The sequence below is a fragment of the Acinonyx jubatus genome, chromosome A1 (genome assembly GCF_027475565.1).
Source record: "Acinonyx jubatus isolate Ajub_Pintada_27869175 chromosome A1, VMU_Ajub_asm_v1.0, whole genome shotgun sequence".
In the NCBI taxonomy this organism is placed as follows: Eukaryota; Metazoa; Chordata; class Mammalia; order Carnivora; family Felidae; genus Acinonyx; species Acinonyx jubatus.
Genome location: NC_069380.1, coordinates 106,309,902 through 106,321,443, shown reverse-complemented (window position 1 = coordinate 106,321,443; position 11,542 = coordinate 106,309,902). Strand labels below are relative to the sequence as shown.

The 11,542-nt window shown below is 34.9% G+C and overlaps 1 pseudogene; it reads right to left on the bottom strand.

Annotated features, from left to right (window-relative positions):
- Positions 1-3,380: 3,380 nt before the first annotated feature.
- Positions 3,381-3,599, bottom strand: LOC113604584 (uncharacterized; annotated as a pseudogene).
- Between the last annotated feature and the right edge of the window lie 7,943 nt (positions 3,600-11,542).

Here is an 11,542-nt window from a genome sequence, read left to right as displayed (position 1 = left end):
AATCACACTGGTAAAGATAAATATAGAATAAAGGTAGTAGGCTAAGCATATATAAAACTAGTATGAAGGTTAGACAAAAAAATGGTAAAAGTAACTATAACTAGAATAATTAGGTAAGGGCTATGCAAAATAAAAAGATGTAAAATGTTACAACAAAAACATAAAATGGGAGAATGGGAATGTAGCATTTTAGAGTGTGTTCAAACTGAACTTGCAATCAACTTAAAAGAGACTATTATATATGTTCACTATTCTATTTGAGCCTCATGGTAATCGGAAAGCAAAAACACATAGTGGATATATAAAAACAGTGAGAAAGGAGTCTAATCATAACACCACAGAAAGTTATCAAACCACAAGCGAAGAAAGCAAGATAAAAGAGGAACAGAGAGGAAGTATAAAAACAGCTAGATAACAATGAACACAACTGCAGTAAGTGCATATCTATCAAAAACTACTAAAATATAAATACACTAAATTTTACAATCAGAAGACATAAAATGGCTGAATGGAAGAAAACAAGGCCCGTGTATAATATGCCTTTAAGAAGCTTACTCCAGATGTAAGGACACACACAAACTGACAATAAAGGAATGGAAAAAGATGTTTCATGCAAACAGAAATCCTGCCACCCACCCCCCCAACAAAAAAACCTGGGGTAGCTACACTTGTATCAGATAAAACAGACTTTAAAAAAACCAAAAACATAATGAGATGTCTGGGTGGCTCAGTTGGTTGAGCTACCAACTCTTGATTTCAGCTCAGGCCATGATCTCAGGATTGTGAGATCGAGCTTTGTGTTGTATTCCACACTGAGTGTGAGCCTACCTGGGATTCTCTCATTGCCTCTGTCCCTCTCCCCTGCTCACTTAAATTTAAAAAAAAGACTGTAATAAAAGACCAGGATGGGTATTACATCATGATAAAGGGGTCAACCCAACAAGAAAACAGAACATTTGTGGGGTGCCTGGGCAGCTTAGCTGGTTAAGCATCGAACTCTTGATTTTGGCTCAGGTTATGATCTCACAGTTATGTGATCAAGCCTTGTCTTAGTCTCTGCTCTGGGCCTGGAGCTTTCTTATTCCTTCTCTCCATCTCCCTCTGCCCTTTCACCCCTCAAAAAACAAAAACAAAAACAAAAACAAAAACAAAAACAAAACAAACAAAAACCAAAATATAACATTTGTAAATATTTAGGTACCCAACAGTAAAGCACCTAAATATATAAAACAAATATTAACAGAACTAAAAGGAGAAATTGAGAGCAGTATAATAATAATAGGGGACTTTAATGCCCTAATTTTACCAATGGCTGGATCATCATGACAAAAAATAAGTAAGGAAATATTCGTCTTAAATGATATATTAGACCATACTGGACTTGCTAGATATATACAAAATATTCCACCCAAAAGCAGCAGAATACACATTTTTCTCAAGTGCGTATGAAACATTCTGCAGAACAGATCATATTTTAGGCCATTAAACAAGTCTCAATAAATTTAAGAAGACTGAAATTTTAAGAAGTATTTTCCATGACAAGAGTAGCATAAACATAGAAATTGCTTTATTTTGTTTAATGTTTATTTATTTTTGAGAGAGACAGACACAGTGTGAGCAGGGAAAGGGCAGAGAAAAAGGGAGACATAGAATCTGAAGCAGGTTCCAGGCTCTGAGCTGTCAGCACAGAGCCCAATGCAGGGCTCGAACTCATCAACAGTGAGATCATGACCTTAGCCAAAGTCAGATGTTTAACCAACTGAGCCACCCAGGCACCCCAAAACATGGAAACCATTTAAAGAACACTGAAAAAAGTCACACATATGTGGAAATTAAGCCATAAGCTACTGAACAAACTATAGGTCAATGAAGAAATCAAAGGGGAAATAAAAAAGTACCCTGAGACAAAAGAAAATAGAAATACAACAATTCAAACTCCACAGAAATACAGCAAGAGCAGGTCTTAGAGGAAAGTTTACAGTGATACAGGCCTACCTCAAGAAAGAGGAAACATCTCAAATAAACAATCTAACTTGACACCCAAAGAAACTAGAAAAAGAAGTATAAATAAAACCCAAAAGTATTAAGAAAGAAGGAAATACAGATCAGAGCAGAAATAAATGAAATAGAGAACAGCTAGAAAATACAACAGAAAAGAGCAATGAAACTGAGGGCCAGTTACTTGAAAAGATAAAGGTGACAAAGCTTTACCTGGATTTACTAAGAAAGAACTCAAATAAATAAAATCAGAAATGAAAGAAAAGTTACAAGTGATAGTGCAGAAATACAAAGGATATCATAAGAAACTCCTATGAACAATTATATACCAACAAATATAACAACCCAGAAGAAATGGATAAATTCCTATAAACATACAATCTCCCAATACTGTATCATGAAGAAATAGAAAAGCTGAATAGACCAACTACTAATAAGGAGATTGAATCAGTAATCAAGGGTGCCTGGGTGGCTCAGTTGGTTGACTGCCCAACTTGTAATTTCAGCTCAGGTCATGATCTCACAGTTTGTGGGTTCAAGCGCCAGGCTGTCAGCACAGAGCCAGCTTGGGATTCTCGTTCTCTCTCTCTTCTCCTCCCCTGCATGTGTGTGCTCACTCTCTCTCACCAAAAATTAATACATAAACATTTTAAAAAAACCTCCCAAACAAATGTCCAGGACCAGATCATCCAAGCGTTGAATTTAACCGACTATTAAAAGACTGAATACCTATCCTCCTCAAATCTTCCAAAAATCGAAGAGGTGGGAACACTTTCAAGCTCATTTTACAAGGCCAGCATTACTAAAACCAGACAAGGATACCACATAAAAAGAAAATTATAGGCCAATATCCCTGATGAAAATGGTTGCAAAAAGCCTCAACAAAATCTTAGCAAACAAAATTCAACAATACATTAAAGGATAACTTACTATGATCAAGTGTGATTTATCTCATGGATTCCAAAGACAGTTTAACATCCACAAATCAACCAATGTGATACACCACATTAACAAGAAAAGGATAAAACCATATGATTATCTCAACAGATGCAGAAAAAGCACATCAAAATTCAATATCCATTTATGATACCAACATAAACCAAAGTGGACAGAAAAAAATGTACCTCAACATAATAAAACCATATATGATAGGTTCTCAGCTAACATCATACCCAAAGGTGAAAAGCTCAAAGCTTTTCCTTGAAGAGAAGGATACCCACTCTAGCCACTTTTTTTTTAATGTTCTTATTTATTTTTGAGACAGAGAGGGACAGAGCACGAACAGGGGAGGAGTAGAGAGAGAGGGAGACACAGAATCGGAAGCAGGCTCTACGCTCCGTGCTGTCAGCACAGAGCCCAATGCGGGGCTTGAACTCATGGAGTGTGAGATCATGACCTGAGCCAAAGTGGGACGCTCAACCGACGGAGCCACCCAGGAGCCCCTCTAGCCAACTTTATTCATAGCCCTGGAAGTCCCAGACAGAGTGATAAAGCAGAAAAAATAAATAAAAGTCACCCAAATTGGATAGAGGACATATTAGATATTAAACTGATAAGAACAGATACTACACATGATCCTAGCTAAAAGGCCGAGAAGCGATAAGCAAATTGGAAAGGAAAAAGTAAAAGAGCCACTATTTGTGGATGACATGGTTTTATGTACAATGAACCCTAAAGACTGCATTCAAAACAAAACAAAACAAAACAAAACAAAACAAAAACAGAACTTGAGCACTTGGGTGGTTCTTTAAAAGCAAAAAACAAAAAACTATTAGAACTAATAAATACAGCAAAGTTGCAGGGTATAAAATCAATATATGTTTGTGCTTTTATACACCAAAACAAATTATCAGAAAAAGAAATTACGAAAACAATCCCATTTACAGTTGCAACAAAAACAGTAAAATATGTAGGAATAAATTTTAATCAAGGAGGTGAAAGACTTATCCAGTGAAACAATAACATGCTGAAAATGATACAAATAAATGAAAAGATAGTCCATGCTCATGTATTAGAATTAATATTGTTTAAATATTTATATTACCCAAAGCAATGTACAGATTCAGTGTGATTCCTACCAAAATTTCAAAAGCAGTTTTCAAGGAAATCAAAGAAACCATCCTAAAATTTGTACAGAACCACAAAAGATGCTGAATAGCTAAAGTAATCTTGACAGAGAATAGTACAAAGTGGTAATAATCAAATAGTATGGTATTGGCATAAAAACAAATACAAAGATTGATGGAACAGTGAGCCCAGAAATAAACCCACATGCATATGGTCAGTTAATTTAGAGCAGAAGAGCCAAGAATTTCCAACGAGGAATGGACAGTCTCTTCAATACATAGTGTTGGGAAAACTGGACAGCCAGATCCAAAATAACCCAACTGGACTTGAACATTAGACATGAAACCATAAAACTCCTAGAAGAAAACAGAGTCAGTGAGCCTCCTGACACAGGTCTTGGCAATGATTTTTTCGATCTGACTCCAAAGGCAAAGTCAACAAAAGCAAAAATAAACAAATAGGATTATATCAAACTATAAAAGTTCTGTACAGTGAAGAAAACCATCAACAAAAGGAAAGGCAATCTAATGAATGGGAGATATTTGCCAATCATATAACCAGTAAGGGGTTAATATCCCCAAAATATGAAGATCTCAAACAACTCAATAACAAAATAAAAACATCTGATGAAAAAATGCCAGAGTAACTAAATACATATTTTTCCAAAAAAGACATATAGATGACTAACAGGTATATGAAAAGATGTTCAACATTACCAGTCATCAGAGAAATGCAAATCAAAATCAAAATGAGCTATTAAAAACATAAGAAATATCAAGTGTTGTTGAGGATGTAGATAAAAGGGAACCATGCATGGTTGTTGGGAATATAAAGTGGTGTAACCACTAAGAAAAACAGTATGGAGATTCCTCAAAAAATTGAAAATAGAAATATCATATGATATAGTAATTCCACTTCTGGGTATTTATATGAAGAAAACAGAAACATGAATTTAAAAAGATATATGGCACCCTGTATGTTGTTTCAGGATTACAAAATCCCTGGGGCCCTGATTTTCCACTCTTCTGTTTAATTTATCTACTAATGGACATGGCTGCATAAAGTCATTAATGAAAGTGTTGAATAAAAAGGGTCTACATCATAGACCTTTGTTACTCCACTGAAGATATTTCTTTATATACCACCTAGTTACAGGTTCACCTTTTTATACTAAACTCTGTCCCATTTAATCAATTTATACAATATTAAGAACTTTGCACAATTTTTTTTATTAATACCCCATCTCTTACTCTATTTAGGCTGCTCTAACAAAAACACCATAACCTGGGTAGCTTATAAATAATAGATATATATTCCTCACAGTTCTGGAGGCTGGGAAATCCAAGATCAGGGCAATGGCAGATTCTGTGTCTGGTAAAAGCCCCTTTCCAGGTTGTAGACTGCCAACTTTTCTCTCTGTCCTCACATGGTAAAAGACACGAGGGAACTCATTCAGGCCTCTTTTATAAGAGCTTTAATCTCAGGGCACCTGGGTGGCTTAGGCAGTTAGGCATCTGACTTTGGGTCAGGTCATGGTCTCCCAGTTCCTGGGTTTGAGCCCTGCATTGGGCCCTGTGCTGACAGCTGGGAGCCTGGAGCCTGCTTTGGATTTTGTCTCCCTCTCTCTCTGCCCCTCGTCCACTCACACTCTGTATCTCTCTCTCTCTCAAAAATTAATGAACATCAGGGGTGCCTGGGTGGCGCAGTCAGTTAAGCGTCCGACTTCAGCCAGGTCATGATCTCGCGGTCCGTGAGTTCGAGCCCCGCGTCGGGCTCTGGGCTGATGGCTCGGAGCCTGGAGCCTGTTTCCGATTCTGTGTCTCCCTCTCTCTCTGCCCCTCCCCGTTCATGCTCTGTCTCTCTCTGTCCCAAAAATAAATAAAAAACGTTGAAAAAAAATTTTTTTAAATAAAAAAATTAATGAACATTAAAAAAATTTTTTTAAAAGAGCATTAATCTCATTCATAGGGCATCTGCCCTCATGAACTAATCGCCTTTCAAAGGCCCACCTCCTAGTATACAATAATAATAATTATAATTATTATTATTATTATTATTAAAGCCCAATACTAATAATATAATAATAATTATTATTATTATAGCCTAATACTTGGGCATTAAGATTACAACATATGAATTTTGAGAACACACATTCAGCCCATAGCACCTGGTATATTTTTATCTACCTCAAGTTCCTTAAAAAACAATAGCAACAATAACAGCCATAAAAATAGTTTACACTTTTTGAGCTGCTATCATGTATCACACAGTGTTCTAATGGCTTTAAAACTAGTGTTCATGTCATAAGAGCTCAAAAGATGAAAGTGAACATTATTGCTATTGTTATTAACCTTACAATTATTTCTATTTTTATTGTTCTTAGTATTTCTATACACTACCAATCTCATAACCTTGTCAGAAAAAAAATTGTAATAGTTATTCTGACATAGTTTATTTTAATGAGGCCATGTGGCTTTAAGGATTACTGCTTTTCTTCCCAACTGGTCATATATCAACGTTTTAATAATGGATTTTAAATTTGGGCCTAGAAAGAAGGCCAAGTTTTCTGGCTTACAGACTGTACATATTAGAACTACTTTTCTCCTGTTTTTGTTTGTTTGTTTGTTTGTTTCTGCAGAGTACCTTCGATTTACTTAACATTATCAGTAAGAGAAATACACAATTCTTGGAATTCTGGGGTCAAATTATTAATTAAATTCTATTTATTTGAAAGGCAGGAGTGATTAATACTTCAGTGCTATTTAGACCACCAAAGTACTGATTAATTTGTCTAAGTAATTCATTTTATATATTCTAAGGAGGATTATATTACTCTCTGTATAGGCATATGTGATTACCTAAGGGTTTTTGAACATTAAGTTGAAATTATCTTGATTACGGCAGAAGACAGCATTTAGACCTATAGGCAGTCTGTAAAGATGTTATTTGTTATGACTAACATGTAATATTATGGAGGAATCTCCATTCCCCTGGTTTTATTTCTTCATGCAGAATGACAATGACCCTGTAATACCTACTCTTCTTTCCTCATCCCTTGTTTATTCCACTCCATATATAAGGAGTGGAATATATATGTCCTTGATTACCAAGGGTTTGATAGGCATTGATTCATGTTTTTTTTTTTTAATTAGCAAAACTAATCTATTAAACATCTGTAAGAACTAGGGATTAGTTTTTTTTTTTTCTTCTCTGTCCATTTAAAGCAGTTACCCCTGGACAGTATATTTGCTTTAAGAGACCCAAACTTTCTTTAGCAAGTCCTTTGGTCTACACACTAAAGCCATATTCTATGATTAGCTTTATCAGCATCAAAGCCAATATTAGATCTCTACCAGTTTCTTTTCCAGGGCTCTAAGTTCAAGATGGAAAAAAGATGTGATTTACTGGTTTTCCCACACCCCCTGCACCTTCACTTCCTGTTTCTCCTCTTGTTTTCTTAACATTTCCAAGCACCTGGCACTCTGCAGCCATGCAATGAGAGGAACCCATTTTACTACATTACTCTGAGCAATTGGCACTGACATTTCAAATAGGTTGTTCTGGCTTTGTGTCAAGGATCTACACCTACAGTAAATATCCAGTTCTTATAATGGCCATCCTTATCAATGAACATGTAAAGATGGGTTTACATAATGAATCATCTTCAAATTAAAACAGAAGTAGATGAAGTGTTACTCATCAACAGTCTTCCTCTCACTCATGTTCTCTCTCTCTCTCTCTCTACACACACACACACACACACACACACACACACACACAGAATGAGTTAATGTGAATGCTACACCACCTCATAAAATGGACAGCAGGTGAAGACGTTTTTTCCAAGCTGAAAAAAACAATGGACTCCTAATAGTGATGGGGAACAGAGGTGATAGGAACTTCTGGAAACCTCATAATGATCTATTTCTTGATCTGAGTGGCAGTTACATTTCTTGATCTGAGTGGCAGTGATCACTTAGTGAAGTTTCACCAAGCTGTACGACTTGTGATTTGTTCACTCTTTAATATGTATGTTATATAAGAAAGAAGCTTACTTTAAAAGTCACGTAAGAACCAAACAAATTAAACACTGAAAACTCAAAGAGTGGATGAATGTTAAATTTCAAATTTAACTGAACCCTAAAATATTTGTAAAAGGAATTAAGTTCCTATTTTTATTGGATGTATTTAGATTTTCCACTGGAACATTATAATACTGAGAAGCTCTATATTCTATATTTGTTAGCAATTACACCTGACAAATACTGAAAATAATCACAAATGGTGGCAAATTATTGGATGTTTTCCAAACATTATTTGTCTAAAATTGTAGTGTGCATGAAAACAATAAGATTGTACCTGCAACAATACTTCTGTTAAAATATTTCCATATTTTATTACAAAAATTTTAACACCATATTTTTCATTTAGGAGAATTTTATCTGAGGTTATCAGGAATTTCTTAGCCATAAGAATGCAATTTTAATAAGACTAGAGGAAACATTATGAGAAAGAAAAGAAAGAATAAGGCCATAAAACATGCATTCTTGACAAGAACTCTATTGACCTGATACTAGACGTAAGGCTGGAAAAAGTTACAAATATGTAACAAAAATAATTATTTTGCTCATGTCACTTTTCATCATCTGATAATCAATATAAAGAAGTTTTTGTTTTAATGTACATAGATACGTTATCCCTATTTTTCAAAAGAATTTTAAAAAATAGTTTCCAATGGGTGTATATCATAGATTCACCAGCACATTAAAAGCAATTTGTAAACACTCAAAAAATGTAATACTAAGCCATGGTATCGAGATACTTCACAATCCTGCAATCTGCAGTGGCATGCAAGAGAGCAAAGTGGTGTATCAAGGGAACTTCCCCAGGTCTCAGATCCTCAGGGCTACACTCTGATGGCGTGGCCAGTGACAGCAGGCAAACAGGAGATATCGAACTATTATCAAAACCCTATTGTTAGAATCTTATATACCTTATTTAATCCTATATTTCTGACTTTTCTAATTCATTAGTCTATCATTCTAATTCCACTTAAAGTGGAATTTGGTTCAAATCTATAGCCTCACTGACAAAAGAGAGAAATGAAAATTTTACTCTGTTTAAATCATGTACACATTTCTCAAAGCAAATTTCCAAAGTATCATTCCTTTCCTGGTCTAACCTTTGCCTCTCATGAGATTGAAGTCATGCTCCATACTTGCCTAGTGACTCAATTCTTGAAGAGAAGAGAAGATAGTAATGTGCTGTTTTGCTTATTTTTGAAACATAATGGACAACACAACATGAAAAGTCCTAGTAAGAAAATAAAGACCTGTTCAATTTTAAGTGACACAAACCCCATTTCAACTAGTTTAAGCAAAATAAAACAAAACAACTAAAAGGACCTCAAAGGCTCTATTAACTGGAAAAGGAGCAAAGGATGCTATGTTACAAAAATGGCAGGCAAGCAACACATTCCACTACTTAGCCTCCTTGCATGCACCCACAAGTACTTTCTCCCAAATATAACGTGCATTTTTTACTGTTTGTTTGGTATTATCTATACCATTATACAAGGAATATAGAACACATTCTCATTGTTAAAAAAAAGAAATATTATAGATTAAGGTAAAATCCACTTTGACTACCACAGGTAATCCCTGTTATCAGATTAATAAGTATATTTCCAGGCTGTTTTATGTTTTAAATATACACACACACATTCACTCAAGTATTTACAGAAATATACAGTGTTAATGTGTGTATGTGTATGTTTATATTTTTGGCAGAAACTCCCTATTACATGTATTATTATAAAAAGCGATTCTTTCCCTCTTCCCCCTTCCAACCACAATTCCCTCAGAAACTTTTCCATGCCATTTTCAAAACTGACATATAGTATGACATAATGTGTACAGACCATGATTTGTAGTTTAATTATTTCCCACTAACAGAAATAGGGGTTGTTTCCAGTTTTTTTTAACAATAATATACAACAATTTAATGAAAATCTTTGTTATTCCTTGTTCTTAAGTGTATTAAAACTGGATATATAACAAGATATAAAACACACAATTTTTAAATTTTTTGAGATTACCTATTTCCCATAAGTCTATCATATTTAATATTAAACTCTTTAGCCAAGTGAAAACAATTACTTGACTGTTTTCATATGTTTCTTGACCATACGCATTTTCTGCTGTGTAAATTAGTGTTTATATTACCTGCCTTATTTTTCATTAGTCTGTTATTTTCATTTCATAAACGCTTCACATATTTTAATATGAATCCAATGTCTGTTATATATGTACTCTTTCCTATCTGCATTTTACTTCTAGTACTATTTATGGTAGAGTTTTTGGTAACAGAGACTTTTTAATTTTTATATAATCAAATTTATCAATCTAGATTTATGGCTTATAATTTTGGTTTACATAACCCAAAGTCACAAAATCATTCTCAATTATTTCCTTTTAAAACTTTAAAAATTTTGTTTATTATATTTTAGAACTTTAATTCAACTAGAATTCATTTTTTGTGACTTAAGTGGTAAAAATGGGTAACTCTAGGTTTTACCAAATACTTGTCAATTTTTCCAATTTTTAAGTAGTCTGTAGGTTCTCTACTAATTCAAATCAGTTATAATTATTCGGTAATAATTTTCCATATATATGCAGGACATTTTCTTTCCAAATGATCAGTTTTTTTAATTATGTACCAAATAACAAGTATTTTCATTATTTTCTACTATGGCAAATTCTCTCCTGTCTTAGCTGTAAATTGTCTTAGTTGATTTCCACTTTCAACTGAGATGGAATGGGAGGGACCAGACTTAACTTCCTAACATAAACAATGAAATACATGCAACAATATTTTTCAAAACATTTAATTTTACGTAAAAAAGGAAAGAGTGATCACTCACAGCCAAGAAACAAGCAAAATTAGCCCTACAAGCACCATAGCCCACTGTCTTGAGTGTTTCAGAAAATGGAGCAGGGAGGGGAAGCCCACACACAGTCTAGTAGACTTCCTGACTTGAGATGCTGGAGCTGGAAATCCAAGGAAACCCAGGTAGCTTTAAATAGGCCTGACCTCAACGGATGCTATGTTACTCACCTAAAAAATCTCACAAGTAGGAACTGTTGCCAAGTGACTTAACTGCATCCCAGAACAGGTTCAATCATACTTATATCAACACAAAAATGTCCAGCACCTAAGAAGGTAAAAGTTACCACATCTAGCATTCCATTTTAAAAAGGAATGGGAGGGGCACCTGGGTGGCTCAGTCGGTTAAGCAGCCGACTTCGGCTCAGGTCATGATTTCCCCGTCTGTGAGTTCGAGCCCCGCGTCAGGCTCTGTGCTGACAGCTCAGAGCCTGAAGCCTGTTTCAGATTCTGTGTCTCCCTCTCTCTGACCCTCCCCCATTCATGCTCGGTCTCTCTCTGTCTCAAACATAAATAAACGTTAAAAAAACAA